Source organism: Carassius gibelio, chromosome B22, assembly GCF_023724105.1.
Source record: "Carassius gibelio isolate Cgi1373 ecotype wild population from Czech Republic chromosome B22, carGib1.2-hapl.c, whole genome shotgun sequence".
Classification (NCBI taxonomy): Eukaryota; Metazoa; Chordata; class Actinopteri; order Cypriniformes; family Cyprinidae; genus Carassius; species Carassius gibelio.
In genome coordinates, this window is record NC_068417.1 from 41,786,004 (window position 1) to 41,804,410 (window position 18,407).

The window sequence follows — 18,407 nt, forward strand, 5'->3', positions numbered from 1 at the left end:
TATTGCATTTGTTTTTTATTTGTTGAACCTCAATTAAATTGTTAACCTTAACTTGGTTTGGACATTTTTTGTATTTTCTAGTTCGGGGAACAGACACAGTCTCTATAGTGTGATATCTAGGTGAAAGAGTCTCTATGTGCTGAGAATTAACTGACCTCTGTGACGGGAGGCAGCTAGCAGACGGTCGGTTTAGCCAGTCTGTCTGCTTCCTGACCTGGGCCCCAGTTAGTCAAGTATAAACACTAAGACTATTTGCCATATTTCTAGACAGAAGAGCAGCACCACTTCTTCAGCAGCACTCTTTGCAGCAGACTTCGCTTACGGCCATACCAACCTGGCTATGCCCGATCTCGTCTGATCTCGGAAGCTAAGCAGGTTTGGGCCTGGTTAGTACTTGGATGGGAGACCGCCTGGGAATACCAGGTGCTGTAAGCTTTTTGGAAATTTTTCACTTAGTATATAATAATTTTGCCAAAAAATAGAGTCAATGCCGATCTCTGAATATTAGCAGGTTTGGGCCTGGTTAGTACATGGATGGGAGACTGCCTGGGAATACCAGGTGCTTTAATCTTTTTTGGAAAATTTCACGAATTATATAATAATCTTTCATTAAAAAAAAAAAAAAAAAGTCAATGCCCGATCTCTGAATCTTAGCAGGTTTAGGTCTGGTTAGTACTTTTATGAGAGACTGCCTAGGAATACCAGGTGCTTTAAGCTTTTGGGTTTTCTTTCCTACTTATATAATGTACTGGCGATAAGATTGGCTGTTCTTTAAATAGCCCTCTCTTCAATCAATCAATCAATCACCTTTATTTATATAGTGCTTTAAACAAAATACATTGCGTCAAATCACTGAACAACATTCATTTGGAAAACAGTGTCTCAATAATGCAAAATGATAGTTAAAGGCAGTTCATCATTGAATTCAGCTATGTCATCTCTGTTCAGTTGAAATAGTGTCTGTTTTTATTTGCAATCAAGTCAATGATATCGCTGTAGATGAAGTGACCCCAACTAAGCAAGCCAGAGGCGACAGCGGCAAGGAACCGAAACTCCATCGGTGACAGAATGTAGAAAAAAACCTTGGGAGAAACCAGGCTCAGTTGGGGGGTCAGTTCTCCTCTGACCAGACGAAAACCAGTAGTTCAATTCCAGGCTGCAGCAAAATCAGATTGTGCAGAAGAATCATCTGTTTCCTGTGGTCTTGTCCTGGTGTTCCTCTGAGACAAGGTCTTTACAGGGGATCTGTATCTGGGGCTCTAGTTGTCCTGGTCTCCGCTGTCTTTCAGGGCAGTAGAGGTCCTTTCTAGGTGCTGATCCACCATCTGGTCTGGATACGTACTGGATCCGGGTGACTGCAGTGACCCTCTGATCTGGACACAGACTGGATCTCGTGGCCACGGTGACCTCGGAACAAGAGAGAAACAGACAAATATTAGCGTAGATGCCATTCTTCTAATGATGTAGAAAGTACGGTGTTATGTGAAGTGTTTCCGGTTCCGGTTTACCTAATTAATGCAGCCTAAAAATCCTTTAACGGATTTGGATATTAAAAGCATATTAGTATGTTATGTGTATGCCAGGTTAAAGAGATGGGTCTTTAATCTAGATTTAAACTGCAAGAGTGTGTCTGCCTCCCGAACAATGTTAGGTGGGTTATTCCAGAGTTTAGGCGCCAAATAGGAAAAGGATCTGCCGCCCGCAGTTGATTTTGATATTCTAGGTATTATCAAATTGCCTGAGTTTTGAGAACGTAGCGGACGTAGAGGAGTATAATGTAAAAGGAGCTCATTCAAATACCGAGGTGCTAAACCATTCAGGGCTTTATAAGTAATAAGCAATATTTTTAAATCTATACGATGTTTGATAGGGAGCCAGTGCAGTGTGGACAGGACCGGGCTAATATGGTCATACTTCCTGGTTCTAGTAAGAACTCTTGCTGCTGCATTTTGGACTAGCTGTAGTTTGTTTACCAAGCGTGCAGAACAACCACCCAATAAAGCATTACAATAGTCTAACCTTGAAGTCATAAATGCATGGATTAACATTTCTGCATTTGACATTGAGAGCATAGGCCGTAATTTAGATATATTTTTGAGATGGAAAAATGCAGTTTTACAAATGCTAGAAACGTGTCTTTCTAAGGAAAGATTGCGATCAAGTAGCACACCTAGGTTCCTAACTGATGACGAAGAATTGACAGAGCAACCATCAAGTCTTAGACAGTGTTCTAGGTTATTACAAGCAGAGTTTTTAGGCCCTATGATTAACACCTCTGTTTTTTCTGAATTTAGCAGTAAGAAATTACTCGTCATCCAATTTTTTATATCGACTATGCATTCCATTAGTTTTTCAAATTGGTGTGTTTCACCAGGCTGCGAGGAAATATAGAGCTGCGTATCATCAGCATAACAGTGAAAGCTAACACCATGTTTCCTGATGATATCTCCCAAGGGTAGCATATAAAACGTGAAGAGTAGCGGCCCTAGTACTGAGCCTTGAGGTACTCCATACTGCACTTGTGATCGATATGATACATCTTCATTCACTGCTACGAACTGATGGCGGTCATATAAGTACGATTTAAACCATGCTAATGCACTTCCACTGATGCCAACAAAGTGTTCAAGTCTGTGCAAAAGAATGTTGTGGTCAATTGTGTCAAACGCAGCACTAAGATCCAATAAAACTAATAGAGAGATACACCCACGATCAGATGATAAGAGCAGATCATTTGTAACTCTAAGGAGAGCAGTCTCAGTACTATGATACGGTCTAAATCCTGACTGGAAATCCTCACATATACCATTATTCTCTAAGAAGGAATATAATTGTGAGGATACCACCTTTTCTAGTATCTTGGACAGAAAAGGGAGATTCGAGATTGGTCTATAACTAACAAGTTCTCTGGGGTCAAGTTGTGGCTTTTTTATGAGAGGCTTAATAACAGCCAGTTTGAAGGTTTTGGGGACATATCCTAATGACAATGAGGAATTAATAATAGTCAGAAGAGGACCTATGACTTCTGGAAGCACCTCTTTTAAGAGCTTAGATGGTATAGGGTCTAACATACATGTTGTTGGTTTAAATGATTTAACAAGTTTATACAATTCTTCCTCTCCTATAGTAGAGAATGAGTGGAACTGTTCCTCAGGGGGTCTATAGTGCACTGTCTGATGTGATACGGTAGCTGACGGCTGAATGGTTGCAATTTTATCTCTAATAGTATCGATTTTAGAAGTAAAGTAGTTCATAAAGTCATTACTGTTGTGGTGTTGGGAAATGTCAACACTTGTTGAGGCTTTATTTTTCGTTAATTTAGCCACTGTATTGAATAAATACCTGGGGTTATGTTTGTTTTCTTCTAAAAGAGAAGAAAAGTAATCAGATCTAGCAGGTTTTAATGCTTTTCTATAGGATATGCTACTTTCCCGCCAAGCAATACGAAATACCTCTAGTTTTGTTTTCCTCCAGCTGCGCTCCATTTTTCGGGCTGCTCTCTTTAGGGTGCGAGTATGCTCATTATACCATGGTGTCAAACTGTTTTCCTTAACCTTCCTTAAGCGTAAAGGAGCAACTGTATTTAAAGTGCTAGAAAAGAGAGAGTCCATAGTTTCTGTTACATCATCAAGTTGTTCTGAGGTTTTGGATATGCTAAGGAATTTGGATACATCAGGAAGATAACTTAAAAAGCAGTCTTTTGTGGTAGAAGTGATGGTTCTTCGATACTTGTAACAAGAAGTAGAATTTACAATTTTGGCTATATGAAGTTTACACAGAACTAAATAATGATCTGAGATATCATCACTTGGCTGAATAATTTCAACACTATCAACATCAATTCCATGTGACAGTATTAAATCTAGAGTATGATTTCGACAATGAGTAGGTCCTGAAACATGTTGTCTAACACCAATAGAGTTCAGAATGTCTATAAATGCTGATCCCAATGCGTCTTTTTCATTATCGACATGGATATTAAAATCACCAACTATTAAGACTTTATCTGCAGCCAGAACTAACTCGGATGTAAAATCACCAAACTCTTTAATAAAGTCTGTATGGTGCCCTGGTGGCCTGTATACAGTAGCCAGTACAAACATAACAGGGGATTTATCATTAACATTGGTTTCTCTGGATAATGTTATATGAAGCACCATTACTTCAAACGAGTTATACTTGAAGCCTGCCCTCTGAGAAATCCTAAAAACGTTGTTATAAATTGAAGCAACTCCTCCCCCTTTGCCTTTTAAACACGGCTCATGTTTATAACAGTAATCTTGGGGGGTGGACTCATTTAAAATAATGTAATCATCAGGTTTTAGCCAAGTTTCTGTCAAACAGAGCACATCTATATTATGATCAGTTATCATATTATTTACAAAAACTGTTTTCGTAGAAATGGATCTGATAATCAATAAGCCAATCTTTATCATTTGTTTATTCATATTGCATTTGTTTTTTATTTGTTGAACCTCAATTAAATTGTTAACCTTAACTTGGTTTGGACATTTTTTGTATTTTCTAGTTCGGGGAACAGACACAGTCTCTATAGTGTGATATCTAGGTGAAAGAGTCTCTATGTGCTGAGAATTAACTGACCTCTGTGACGGGAGGCAGCTAGCAGACGGTCGGTTTAGCCAGTCTGTCTGCTTCCTGACCTGGGCCCCAGTTAGTCAAGTATAAACACTAAGACTATTTGCCATATTTCTAGACAGAAGAGCAGCACCACTTCTTCAGCAGCACTCTTTGCAGCAGACTTCGCTTACGGCCATACCAACCTGGCTATGCCCGATCTCGTCTGATCTCGGAAGCTAAGCAGGTTTGGGCCTGGTTAGTACTTGGATGGGAGACCGCCTGGGAATACCAGGTGCTGTAAGCTTTTTGGAAATTTTTCACTTAGTATATAATAATTTTGCCAAAAAATAGAGTCAATGCCGATCTCTGAATATTAGCAGGTTTGGGCCTGGTTAGTACATGGATGGGAGACTGCCTGGGAATACCAGGTGCTGTAAGCTTTTTGGACATTTTTCACTTAGTATATAATAATTTTGCCAAAAAATAGAGTCAATGCCGATCTCTGAATATTTGCAGGTTTGGGCCTGGTTAGTACATGGATGGGAGACTGCCTGGGAATACCAGGTGCTTTAATCTTTTTGGAAAATTTCACGAATTATATAATAATCTTTCATAAAAAAAAAAAAAAAAAAAAGTCAATGCCCGATCTCTGAATCTTAGCAGGTTTAGGTCTGGTTAGTACTTTTATGAGAGACTGCCTAGGAATACCAGGTGCTTTAAGCTTTTGGGTTTTCTTTCCTACTTATATAATGTACTGGCGATAAGATTGGCTGTTCTTTAAATAGCCCTCTCTTCAATCAATCAATCAATCACCTTTATTTATATAGTGCTTTAAACAAATTACATTACGTCAAAGCACTGAACAACATTCATTTGGAAAACAGTGTCTCAATAATGCAAAATGATAGTTAAAGACAGTTCATCATTGAATTCAGCTATGTCATCTCTGTTCAGTTGAAATAGTGTCTGTTTTTATTTGCAATCAAGTCAATGATATCGCTGTAGATGAAGTGATCCCAACTAAGCAAGCCAGAGGCGACAGCGGCAAGGAACCGAAACTCCATCGGTGACAGAATGGAGAAAAAAACCTTGGGAGAAACCAGGCTCAGTTGGGGGGTCAGTTCTCCTCTGACCAGACGAAAACCAGTAATTCAATTCCAGGCTGCAGCAAAATCAGATTGTGCAGAAGAATCATCTGTTTCCTGTGGTCTTGTCCTGGTGTTCCTCTGAGACAAGGTCTTTACAGGGGATCTGTATCTGGGGCTCTAGTTGTCCTGGTCTCCGCTGTCTTTCAGGGCAGTAGAGGTCCTTTCTAGGTGCTGATCCACCATCTGGTCTGGATACGTACTGGATCCGGGTGACTGCAGTGACCCTCTGATCTGGACACAGACTGGATCTCGTGGCCACGGTGACCTCGGAACAAGAGAGAAACAGACAAATATTAGCGTAGATGCCATTCTTCTAATGATGTAGAAAGTACGGTGTTATGTGAAGTGTTTCCGGTTCCAGTTTACCTAATTAATGCAGCCTAAAAATCCTTTAACGGATTTGGATATTAAAAGCATATTAGTATGTTATGTGTATGCCAGGTTAAAGAGATGGGTCTTTAATCTAGATTTAAACTGCAAGAGTGTGTCTGCCTCCCGAACAATGTTAGGTGGGTTATTCCAGAGTTTAGGCGCCAAATAGGAAAAGGATCTGCCGCCCGCAGTTGATTTTGATATTCTAGGTATTATCAAATTGCCTGAGTTTTGAGAACGTAGCGGACGTAGAGGAGTATAATGTAAAAGGAGCTCATTCAAATACCGAGGTGCTAAACCATTCAGGGCTTTATAAGTAATAAGCAATATTTTTAAATCTATACGATGTTTGATAGGGAGCCAGTGCAGTGTGGACAGGACCGGGCTAATATGGTCATACTTCCTGGTACTAGTAAGAACTCTTGCTGCTGCATTTTGGACTAGCTGTAGTTTGTTTACCAAGCGTGCAGAACAACCACCCAATAAAGCATTACAATAGTCTAACCTTGAAGTCATAAATGCATGGATTAACATTTCTGCATTTGACATTGAGAGCATAGGCCGTAATTTAGATATATTTTTGAGATGTAAAAATGCAGTTTTACAAATGCTAGAAACGTGTCTTTCTAAGGAAAGATTGCGATCAAGTAGCACACCTAGGTTCCTAACTGATGACGAAGAATTGACAGAGCCACCATCAAGTCTTAGACAGTGTTCTAGGTTATTACAACCAGAGTTTTTAGGCCCTATGATTAACACCTCTGTTTTTTCTGAATTTAGCAGTAAGAAATTACTCGTCATCCAATTTTTTATATCGACTATGCATTCCATTAGTTTTTCAAATTGGTGTGTTTCACCAGGCTGCGAGGAAATATAGAGCTGCGTATCATCAGCATAACAGTGAAAGCTAACACCATGTTTCCTGATGATATCTCCCAAGGGTAGCATATAAAGCGTGAAGAGTAGCGGCCCTAGTACTGAGCCTTGAGGTACTCCATACTGCACTTGTGATCGATATGATACATCTTCATTCACTGCTACGAACTGATGGCGGTCATATAAGTATGATTTAAACCATGCTAATGCACTTCCACTGATGCCAACAAAGTGTTCAAGTCTGTGCAAAAGAATGTTGTGGTCAATTGTGTCAAACGCAGCACTAAGATCCAATAAAACTAATAGAGAGATACACCCACGATCAGATGATAAGAGCAGATCATTTGTAACTCTAAGGAGAGCAGTCTCAGTACTATGATACGGTCTAAATCCTGACTGGAAATCCTCACATATACCATTATTCTCTAAGAAGGAATATAATTGTGAGGATACCACCTTTTCTAGTATCTTGGACAGAAAAGGGAGATTCGAGATTGGTCTATAACTAACAAGTACTCTGGGGTCAAGTTGTGGCTTTTTTATGAGAGGCTTAATAACAGCCAGTTTGAAGGTTTTGGGGACATATCCTAATGACAATGAGGAATTAATAATAGTCAGAAGAGGACCTATGACTTCTGGAAACAGCTCTTTTAAGAGCTTAGATGGTATAGGGTCTAACATACATGTTGTTGGTTTAAATGATTTAACAAGTTTATACAATTCTTCCTCTCCTATAGTAGAGAATGAGTGGAACTGTTCCTCAGGGGGTCTATAGTGCACTGTCTGATGTGATACGGTAGCTGACGGCTGAATGGTTGCAATTTTATCTCTAATAGTATCGATTTTAGAAGTAAAGTAGTTCATAAAGTCATTACTGTTGTGGTGTTGGGAAATGTCAACACTTGTTGAGGCTTTATTTTTCGTTAATTTAGCCACTGTATTGAATAAATACCTGGGGTTATGTTTGTTTTCTTCTAAAAGAGAAGAAAAGTAATCAGATCTAGCAGGTTTTAATGCTTTTCTATAGGATATGCTACTTTCCCGCCAAGCAATACGAAATACCTCTAGTTTTGTTTTCCTCCAGCTGCGCTCCATTTTTCGGGCTGCTCTCTTTAGGGTGCGAGTATGCTCATTATACCATGGTGTCAAACTGTTTTCCTTAACCTTCCTTAAGCGTAAAGGAGCAACTGTATTTAAAGTGCTAGAAAAGAGAGAGTCCATAGTTTCTGTTACATCATCAAGTTGTTCTGAGGTTTTGGATATGCTAAGGAATTTGGATACATCAGGAAGATAACTTAAAAAGCAGTCTTTTGTGGTAGAAGTGATGGTTCTTCGATACTTGTAACAAGAAGTAGAATTTACAATTTTGGCTATATGAAGTTTACACAGAACTAAATAATGATCTGAGATATCATCACTTGGCTGAATAATTTCAACACTATCAACATCAATTCCATGTGACAGTATTAAATCTAGAGTATGATTTCGACAATGAGTAGGTCCTGAAACATGTTGTCTAACACCAATAGAGTTCAGAATGTCTATAAATGCTGATCCCAATGCGTCTTTTTCATTATCGACATGGATATTAAAATCACCAACTATTAAGACTTTATCTGCAGCCAGAACTAACTCGGATGTAAAATCACCAAACTCTTTAATAAAGTCTGTATGGTGCCCTGGTGGCCTGTATACAGTAGCCAGTACAAACATAACAGGGGATTTATCATTAACATTGGTTTCTCTGGATAATGTTATATGAAGCACCATTACTTCAAACGAGTTATACTTGAAGCCTGCCCTCTGAGAAATCCTAAAAACGTTGTTATAAATTGAAGCAACTCCTACCCCTTTGCCTTTTAAACGCGGCTCATGTTTATAACAGTAATCTTGGGGGGTGGACTCATTTAAAATAATGTAATCATCAGGTTTTAGCCAAGTTTCTGTCAAACAGAGCACATCTATATTATGATCAGTTATCATATTATTTACAAAAACTGTTTTCGTAGAAATGGATCTGATAATCAATAAGCCAATCTTTATCATTTGTTTATCCATATTGCATTTGTTTTTTATTTGTTGAACCTCAATTAAATTGTTAACCTTAACTTGGTTTGGACATTTTTTGTATTTTCTAGTTCGGGGAACAGACACAGTCTCTATAGTGTGATATCTAGGTGAAAGAGTCTCTATGTGCTGAGAATTAACTGACCTCTGTGACGGGAGGCAGCTAGCAGACGGTCGGTTTAGCCAGTCTGTCTGCTTCCTGACCTGGGCCCCAGTTAGTCAAGTATAAACACTAAGACTATTTGCCATATTTCTAGACAGAAGAGCAGCACCACTTCTTCAGCAGCACTCTTTGCAGCAGACTTCGCTTACGGCCATACCAACCTGGCTATGCCCGATCTCGTCTGATCTCGGAAGCTAAGCAGGTTTGGGCCTGGTTAGTACTTGGATGGGAGACCGCCTGGGAATACCAGGTGCTGTAAGCTTTTTGGAAATTTTTCACTTAGTATATAATAATTTTGCCAAAAAATAGAGTCAATGCCGATCTCTGAATATTAGCAGGTTTGGGCCTGGTTAGTACATGGATGGGAGACTGCCTGGGAATACCAGGTGCTGTAAGCTTTTTGGACATTTTTCACTTAGTATATAATAATTTTGCCAAAAAATAGAGTCAATGCCGATCTCTGAATATTTGCAGGTTTGGGCCTGGTTAGTACATGGATGGGAGACTGCCTGGGAATACCAGGTGCTTTAATCTTTTTGGAAAATTTCACGAATTATATAATAATCTTTCATAAAAAAAAAAAAAAAAAAGTCAATGCCCGATCTCTGAATCTTAGCAGGTTTAGGTCTGGTTAGTACTTTTATGAGAGACTGCCTAGGAATACCAGGTGCTTTAAGCTTTTGGGTTTTCTTTCCTACTTATATAATGTACTGGCGATAAGATTGGCTGTTCTTTAAATAGCCCTCTCTTCAATCAATCAATCAATCACCTTTATTTATATAGTGCTTTAAACAAAATACATTGCGTCAAAGCACTGAACAACATTCATTTGGAAAACAGTGTCTCAATAATGCAAAATGATAGTTAAAGACAGTTCATCATTGAATTCAGCTATGTCATCTCTGTTCAGTTGAAATAGTGTCTGTTTTTATTTGCAATCAAGTCAATGATATCGCTGTAGATGAAGTGACCCCAACTAAGCAAGCCAGAGGCGACAGCGGCAAGGAACCGAAACTCCATCGGTGACAGAATGGAGAAAAAAACCTTGGGAGAAACCAGGCTCAGTTGGGGGGTCAGTTCTCCTCTGACCAGACGAAAACCAGTAATTCAATTCCAGGCTGCAGCAAAATCAGATTGTGCAGAAGAATCATCTGTTTCCTGTGGTCTTGTCCTGGTGTTCCTCTGAGACAAGGTCTTTACAGGGGATCTGTATCTGGGGCTCTAGTTGTCCTGGTCTCCGCTGTCTTTCAGGGCAGTAGAGGTCCTTTCTAGGTGCTGATCCACCATCTGGTCTGGATACGTACTGGATCCGGGTGACTGCAGTGACCCTCTGATCTGGACACAGACTGGATCTCGTGGCCACGGTGACCTCGGAACAAGAGAGAAACAGACAAATATTAGCGTAGATGCCATTCTTCTAATGATGTAGAAAGTACGGTGTTATGTGAAGTGTTTCCGGTTCCAGTTTACCTAATTAATGCAGCCTAAAAATCCTTTAACGGATTTGGATATTAAAAGCATATTAGTATGTTATGTGTATGCCAGGTTAAAGAGATGGGTCTTTAATCTAGATTTAAACTGCAAGAGTGTGTCTGCCTCCCGAACAATGTTAGGTGGGTTATTCCAGAGTTTAGGCGCCAAATAGGAAAAGGATCTGCCGCCCGCAGTTGATTTTGATATTCTAGGTATTATCAAATTGCCTGAGTTTTGAGAACGTAGCGGACGTAGAGGAGTATAATGTAAAAGGAGCTCATTCAAATACCGAGGTGCTAAACCATTCAGGGCTTTATAAGTAATAAGCAATATTTTTAAATCTATACGATGTTTGATAGGGAGCCAGTGCAGTGTGGACAGGACCGGGCTAATATGGTCATACTTCCTGGTACTAGTAAGAACTCTTGCTGCTGCATTTTGGACTAGCTGTAGTTTGTTTACCAAGCGTGCAGAACAACCACCCAATAAAGCATTACAATAGTCTAACCTTGAAGTCATAAATGCATGGATTAACATTTCTGCATTTGACATTGAGAGCATAGGCCGTAATTTAGATATATTTTTGAGATGTAAAAATGCAGTTTTACAAATGCTAGAAACGTGTCTTTCTAAGGAAAGATTGCGATCAAGTAGCACACCTAGGTTCCTAACTGATGACGAAGAATTGACAGAGCCACCATCAAGTCTTAGACAGTGTTCTAGGTTATTACAAGCAGAGTTTTTAGGCCCTATGATTAACACCTCTGTTTTTTCTGAATTTAGCAGTAAGAAATTACTCGTCATCCAATTTTTTATATCGACTATGCATTCCATTAGTTTTTCAAATTGGTGTGTTTCACCAGGCTGCGAGGAAATATAGAGCTGCGTATCATCAGCATAACAGTGAAAGCTAACACCATGTTTCCTGATGATATCTCCCAAGGGTAGCATATAAAGCGTGAAGAGTAGCGGCCCTAGTACTGAGCCTTGAGGTACTCCATACTGCACTTGTGATCGATATGATACATCTTCATTCACTGCTACGAACTGATGGCGGTCATATAAGTACGATTTAAACCATGCTAATGCACTTCCACTGATGCCAACAAAGTGTTCAAGTCTGTGCAAAAGAATGTTGTGGTCAATTGTGTCAAACGCAGCACTAAGATCCAATAAAACTAATAGAGAGATACACCCACGATCAGATGATAAGAGCAGATCATTTGTAACTCTAAGGAGAGCAGTCTCAGTACTATGATACGGTCTAAATCCTGACTGGAAATCCTCACATATACCATTATTCTCTAAGAAGGAATATAATTGTGAGGATACCACCTTTTCTAGTATCTTGGACAGAAAAGGGAGATTCGAGATTGGTCTATAACTAACAAGTACTCTGGGGTCAAGTTGTGGCTTTTTTATGAGAGGCTTAATAACAGCCAGTTTGAAGGTTTTGGGGACATATCCTAATGACAATGAGGAATTAATAATAGTCAGAAGAGGACCTATGACTTCTGGAAACACCTCTTTTAAGAGCTTAGATGGTATAGGGTCTAACATACATGTTGTTGGTTTAAATGATTTAACAAGTTTATACAATTCTTCCTCTCCTATAGTAGAGAATGAGTGGAACTGTTCCTCAGGGGGTCTATAGTGCACTGTCTGATGTGATACGGTAGCTGACGGCTGAATGGTTGCAATTTTATCTCTAATAGTATCGATTTTAGAAGTAAAGTAGTTCATAAAGTCATTACTGTTGTGGTGTTGGGAAATGTCAACACTTGTTGAGGCTTTATTTTTCGTTAATTTAGCCACTGTATTGAATAAATACCTGGGGTTATGTTTGTTTTCTTCTAAAAGAGAAGAAAAGTAATCAGATCTAGCAGGTTTTAATGCTTTTCTATAGGATATGCTACTTTCCCGCCAAGCAATACGAAATACCTCTAGTTTTGTTTTCCTCCAGCTGCGCTCCATTTTTCGGGCTGCTCTCTTTAGGGTGCGAGTATGCTCATTATACCATGGTGTCAAACTGTTTTCCTTAACCTTCCTTAAGCGTAAAGGAGCAACTGTATTTAAAGTGCTAGAAAAGAGAGAGTCCATAGTTTCTGTTACATCATCAAGTTGTTCTGAGGTTTTGGATATGCTAAGGAATTTGGATACATCAGGAAGATAACTTAAAAAGCAGTCTTTTGTGGTAGAAGTGATGGTTCTTCGATACTTGTAACAAGAAGTAGAATTTACAATTTTGGCTATATGAAGTTTACACAGAACTAAATAATGATCTGAGATATCATCACTTGGCTGAATAATTTCAACACTATCAACATCAATTCCATGTGACAGTATTAAATCTAGAGTATGATTTCGACAATGAGTAGGTCCTGAAACATGTTGTCTAACACCAATAGAGTTCAGAATGTCTATAAATGCTGATCCCAATGCGTCTTTTTCATTATCGACATGGATATTAAAATCACCAACTATTAAGACTTTATCTGCAGCCAGAACTAACTCGGATGTAAAATCACCAAACTCTTTAATAAAGTCTGTATGGTGCCCTGGTGGCCTGTATACAGTAGCCAGTACAAACATAACAGGGGATTTATCATTAACATTGGTTTCTCTGGATAATGTTATATGAAGCACCATTACTTCAAACGAGTTATACTTGAAGCCTGCCCTCTGAGAAATCCTAAAAACGTTGTTATAAATTGAAGCAACTCCTACCCCTTTGCCTTTTAAACACGGCTCATGTTTATAACAGTAATCTTGGGGGGTGGACTCATTTAAAATAATGTAATCATCAGGTTTTAGCCAAGTTTCTGTCAAACAGAGCACATCTATATTATGATCAGTTATCATATTATTTACAAAAACTGTTTTCGTAGAAATGGATCTGATAATCAATAAGCCAATCTTTATCATTTGTTTATCCATATTGCATTTGTTTTTTATTTGTTGAACCTCAATTAAATTGTTAACCTTAACTTGGTTTGGACATTTTTTGTATTTTCTAGTTCGGGGAACAGACACAGTCTCTATAGTGTGATATCTAGGTGAAAGAGTCTCTATGTGCTGAGAATTAACTGACCTCTGTGACGGGAGGCAGCTAGCAGACGGTCGGTTTAGCCAGTCTGTCTGCTTCCTGACCTGGGCCCCAGTTAGTCAAGTATAAACACTAAGACTATTTGCCATATTTCTAGACAGAAGAGCAGCACCACTTCTTCAGCAGCACTCTTTGCAGCAGACTTCGCTTACGGCCATACCAACCTGGCTATGCCCGATCTCGTCTGATCTCGGAAGCTAAGCAGGTTTGGGCCTGGTTAGTACTTGGATGGGAGACCGCCTGGGAATACCAGGTGCTGTAAGCTTTTTGGAAATTTTTCACTTAGTATATAATAATTTTGCCAAAAAATAGAGTCAATGCCGATCTCTGAATATTAGCAGGTTTGGGCCTGGTTAGTACATGGATGGGAGACTGCCTGGGAATACCAGGTGCTGTAAGCTTTTTGGACATTTTTCACTTAGTATATAATAATTTTGCCAAAAAATAGAGTCAATGCCGATCTCTGAATATTTGCAGGTTTGGGCCTGGTTAGTACATGGATGGGAGACTGCCTGGGAATACCAGGTGCTTTAATCTTTTTGGAAAATTTCACGAATTATATAATAATCTTTCATAAAAAAAAAAAAAAAAAAAGTCAATGCCCGATCTCTGAATCTTAGCAGGTTTAGGTCTGGTTAGTACTTTTATGAGAGACTGCCTAGGAATACCAGGTGCTTTAAGCTTTTGGGTTTTCTTTCCTACTTATATAATGTACTGGCGATAAGATTGGCTGTTCTTTAAATAGCCCTCTCTTCAATCAATCAATCAATCACCTTTATTTATATAGTGCTTTAAACAAAATACATTGCGTCAAAGCACTGAACAACATTCATTTGGAAAACAGTGTCTCAATAATGCAAAATGATAGTTAAAGACAGTTCATCATTGAATTCAGCTATGTCATCTCTGTTCAGTTGAAATAGTGTCTGTTTTTATTTGCAATCAAGTCAATGATATCGCTGTAGATGAAGTGACCCCAACTAAGCAAGCCAGAGGCGACAGCGGCAAGGAACCGAAACTCCATCGGTGACAGAATGGAGAAAAAAACCTTGGGAGAAACCAGGCTCAGTTGGGGGGTCAGTTCTCCTCTGACCAGACGAAAACCAGTAATTCAATTCCAGGCTGCAGCAAAATCAGATTGTGCAGAAGAATCATCTGTTTCCTGTGGTCTTGTCCTGGTGTTCCTCTGAGACAAGGTCTTTACAGGGGATCTGTATCTGGGGCTCTAGTTGTCCTGGTCTCCGCTGTCTTTCAGGGCAGTAGAGGTCCTTTCTAGGTGCTGATCCACCATCTGGTCTGGATACGTACTGGATCCGGGTGACTGCAGTGACCCTCTGATCTGGACACAGACTGGATCTCGTGGCCACGGTGACCTCGGAACAAGAGAGAAACAGACAAATATTAGCGTAGATGCCATTCTTCTAATGATGTAGAAAGTACGGTGTTATGTGAAGTGTTTCCGGTTCCGGTTTACCTAATTAATGCAGCCTAAAAATCCTTTAACGGATTTGGATATTAAAAGCATATTAGTATGTTATGTGTATGCCAGGTTAAAGAGATGGGTCTTTAATCTAGATTTAAACTGCAAGAGTGTGTCTGCCTCCCGAACAATGTTAGGTGGGTTATTCCAGAGTTTAGGCGCCAAATAGGAAAAGGATCTGCCGCCCGCAGTTGATTTTGATATTCTAGGTATTATCAAATTGCCTGAGTTTTGAGAACGTAGCGGACGTAGAGGAGTATAATGTAAAAGGAGCTCATTCAAATACCGAGGTGCTAAACCATTCAGGGCTTTATAAGTAATAAGCAATATTTTTAAATCTATACGATGTTTGATAGGGAGCCAGTGCAGTGTGGACAGGACCGGGCTAATATGGTCATACTTCCTGGTACTAGTAAGAACTCTTGCTGCTGCATTTTGGACTAGCTGTAGTTTGTTTACCAAGCGTGCAGAACAACCACCCAATAAAGCATTACAATAGTCTAACCTTGAAGTCATAAATGCATGGATTAACATTTCTGCATTTGACATTGAGAGCATAGGCCGTAATTTAGATATATTTTTGAGATGTAAAAATGCAGTTTTACAAATGCTAGAAACGTGTCTTTCTAAGGAAAGATTGCGATCAAGTAGCACACCTAGGTTCCTAACTGATGACGAAGAATTGACAGAGCCACCATCAAGTCTTAGACAGTGTTCTAGGTTATTACAAGCAGAGTTTTTAGGCCCTATGATTAACACCTCTGTTTTTTCTGAATTTAGCAGTAAGAAATTACTCGTCATCCAATTTTTTATATCGACTATGCATTCCATTAGTTTTTCAAATTGGTGTGTTTCACCAGGCTGCGAGGAAATATAGAGCTGCGTATCATCAGCATAACAGTGAAAGCTAACACCATGTTTCCTGATGATATCTCCCAAGGGTAGCATATAAAGCGTGAAGAGTAGCGGCCCTAGTACTGAGCCTTGAGGTACTCCATACTGCACTTGTGATCGATATGATACATCTTCATTCACTGCTACGAACTGATGGCGGTCATATAAGTACGATTTAAACCATGCTAATGCACTTCCACTGATGCCAACAAAGTGTTCAAGTCTGTGCAAAAGAATGTTGTGGTCAATTGTGTCAAACGCAGCACTAAGATCCAATAAAACTAATAGAGAGATACACCCACGATCAGATGATAAGAGCAGATCATTTGTAACTCTAAGGAGAGCAGTCTCAGTACTATGATACGGTCTAAATCCTGACTGGAAATCCTCACATATACCATTATTCTCTAAGAAGGAATATAATTGTGAGGATACCACCTTTTCTAGTATCTTGGACAGAAAAGGGAGATTCGAGATTGGTCTATAACTAACAAGTACTCTGGGGTCAAGTTGTGGCTTTTTTATGAGAGGCTTAATAACAGCCAGTTTGAAGGTTTTGGGGACATATCCTAATGACAATGAGGAATTAATAATAGTCAGAAGAGGACCTATGACTTCTGGAAACACCTCTTTTAAGAGCTTAGATGGTATAGGGTCTAACATACATGTTGTTGGTTTAAATGATTTAACAAGTTTATACAATTCTTCCTCTCCTATAGTAGAGAATGAGTGGAACTGTTCCTCAGGGGGTCTATAGTGCACTGTCTGATGTGATACGGTAGCTGACGGCTGAATGGTTGCAATTTTATCTCTAATAGTATCGATTTTAGAAGTAAAGTAGTTCATAAAGTCATTACTGTTGTGGTGTTGGGAAATGTCAACACTTGTTGAGGCTTTATTTTTCGTTAATTTAGCCACTGTATTGAATAAATACCTGGGGTTATGTTTGTTTTCTTCTAAAAGAGAAGAAAAGTAATCAGATCTAGCAGGTTTTAATGCTTTTCTATAGGATATGCTACTTTCCCGCCAAGCAATACGAAATACCTCTAGTTTTGTTTTCCTCCAGCTGCGCTCCATTTTTCGGGCTGCTCTCTTTAGGGTGCGAGTATGCTCATTATACCATGGTGTCAAACTGTTTTCCTTAACCTTCCTTAAGCGTAAAGGAGCAACTGTATTTAAAGTGCTAGAAAAGAGAGAGTCCATAGTTTCTGTTACATCATCAAGTTGTTCTGAGGTTTTGGATATGCTAAGGAATTTGGATACATCAGGAAGATAACTTAAAAAGCAGTCTTTTGTGGTAGAAGTGATGGTTCTTCGATACTTGTAACAAGAAGTAGAATTTACAATTTTGGCTATATGAAGTTTACACAGAACTAAATAATGATCTGAGATATCATCACTTGGCTGAATAATTTCAACACTATCAACATCAATTCCATGTGACAGTATTAAATCTAGAGTATGATTTCGACAATGAGTAGGTCCTGAAACATGTTGTCTAACACCAATAGAGTTCAGAATGTCTATAAATGCTGATCCCAATGCGTCTTTTTCATTATCGACATGGATATTAAAATCACCAACTATTAAGACTTTATCTGCAGCCAGAACTAACTCGGATGTAAAATCACCAAACTCTTTAATAAAGTCTGTATGGTGCCCTGGTGGCCTGTATACAGTAGCCAGTACAAACATAACAGGGGATTTATCATTAACATTGGTTTCTCTGGATAATGTTATATGAAGCACCATTACTTCAAACGAGTTATACTTGAAGCCTGCCCTCTGAGAAATCCTAAAAACGTTGTTATAAATTGAAGCAACTCCTACCCCTTTGCCTTTTAAACGCGGCTCATGTTTATAACAGTAATCTTGGGGGGTGGACTCATTTAAAATAATGTAATCATCAGGTTTTAGCCAAGTTTCTGTCAAACAGAGCACATCTATATTATGATCAGTTATCATATTATTTACAAAAACTGTTTTCGTAGAAATGGATCTGATAATCAATAAGCCAATCTTTATCATTTGTTTATCCATATTGCATTTGTTTTTTATTTGTTGAACCTCAATTAAATTGTTAACCTTAACTTGGTTTGGACATTTTTTGTATTTTCTAGTTCGGGGAACAGACACAGTCTCTATAGTGTGATATCTAGGTGAAAGAGTCTCTATGTGCTGAGAATTAACTGACCTCTGTGACGGGAGGCAGCTAGCAGACGGTCGGTTTAGCCAGTCTGTCTGCTTCCT

General features: G+C 39.0%; 1 protein-coding gene and 4 non-coding genes across 6 annotated transcripts in view; 4 read left to right on the forward strand and 1 right to left on the reverse strand.

The window, feature by feature from the left end:
• LOC127987501 (protein NYNRIN-like) overlaps nucleotides 1–18,407 on the reverse strand; it is a 363,443-nt gene that overhangs the window by 290,104 nt on the left and 54,932 nt on the right. The gene's annotated exons all lie outside the window — the stretch shown is intronic.
• On the forward strand, nucleotides 317–435 carry LOC127995404 (5S ribosomal RNA). The gene has a single exon (XR_008168353.1). It is a non-coding gene; the product is annotated as a 5S ribosomal RNA (ribosomal RNA).
• LOC127995415 (5S ribosomal RNA) lies at nucleotides 4,764–4,882 on the forward strand. Its single transcript, XR_008168364.1, has one exon. It is a non-coding gene; the product is annotated as a 5S ribosomal RNA (ribosomal RNA).
• LOC127995426 (5S ribosomal RNA) lies at nucleotides 9,348–9,466 on the forward strand. Its single transcript, XR_008168375.1, has one exon. It is a non-coding gene; the product is annotated as a 5S ribosomal RNA (ribosomal RNA).
• LOC127995438 (5S ribosomal RNA) lies at nucleotides 13,930–14,048 on the forward strand. Its single transcript, XR_008168386.1, has one exon. It is a non-coding gene; the product is annotated as a 5S ribosomal RNA (ribosomal RNA).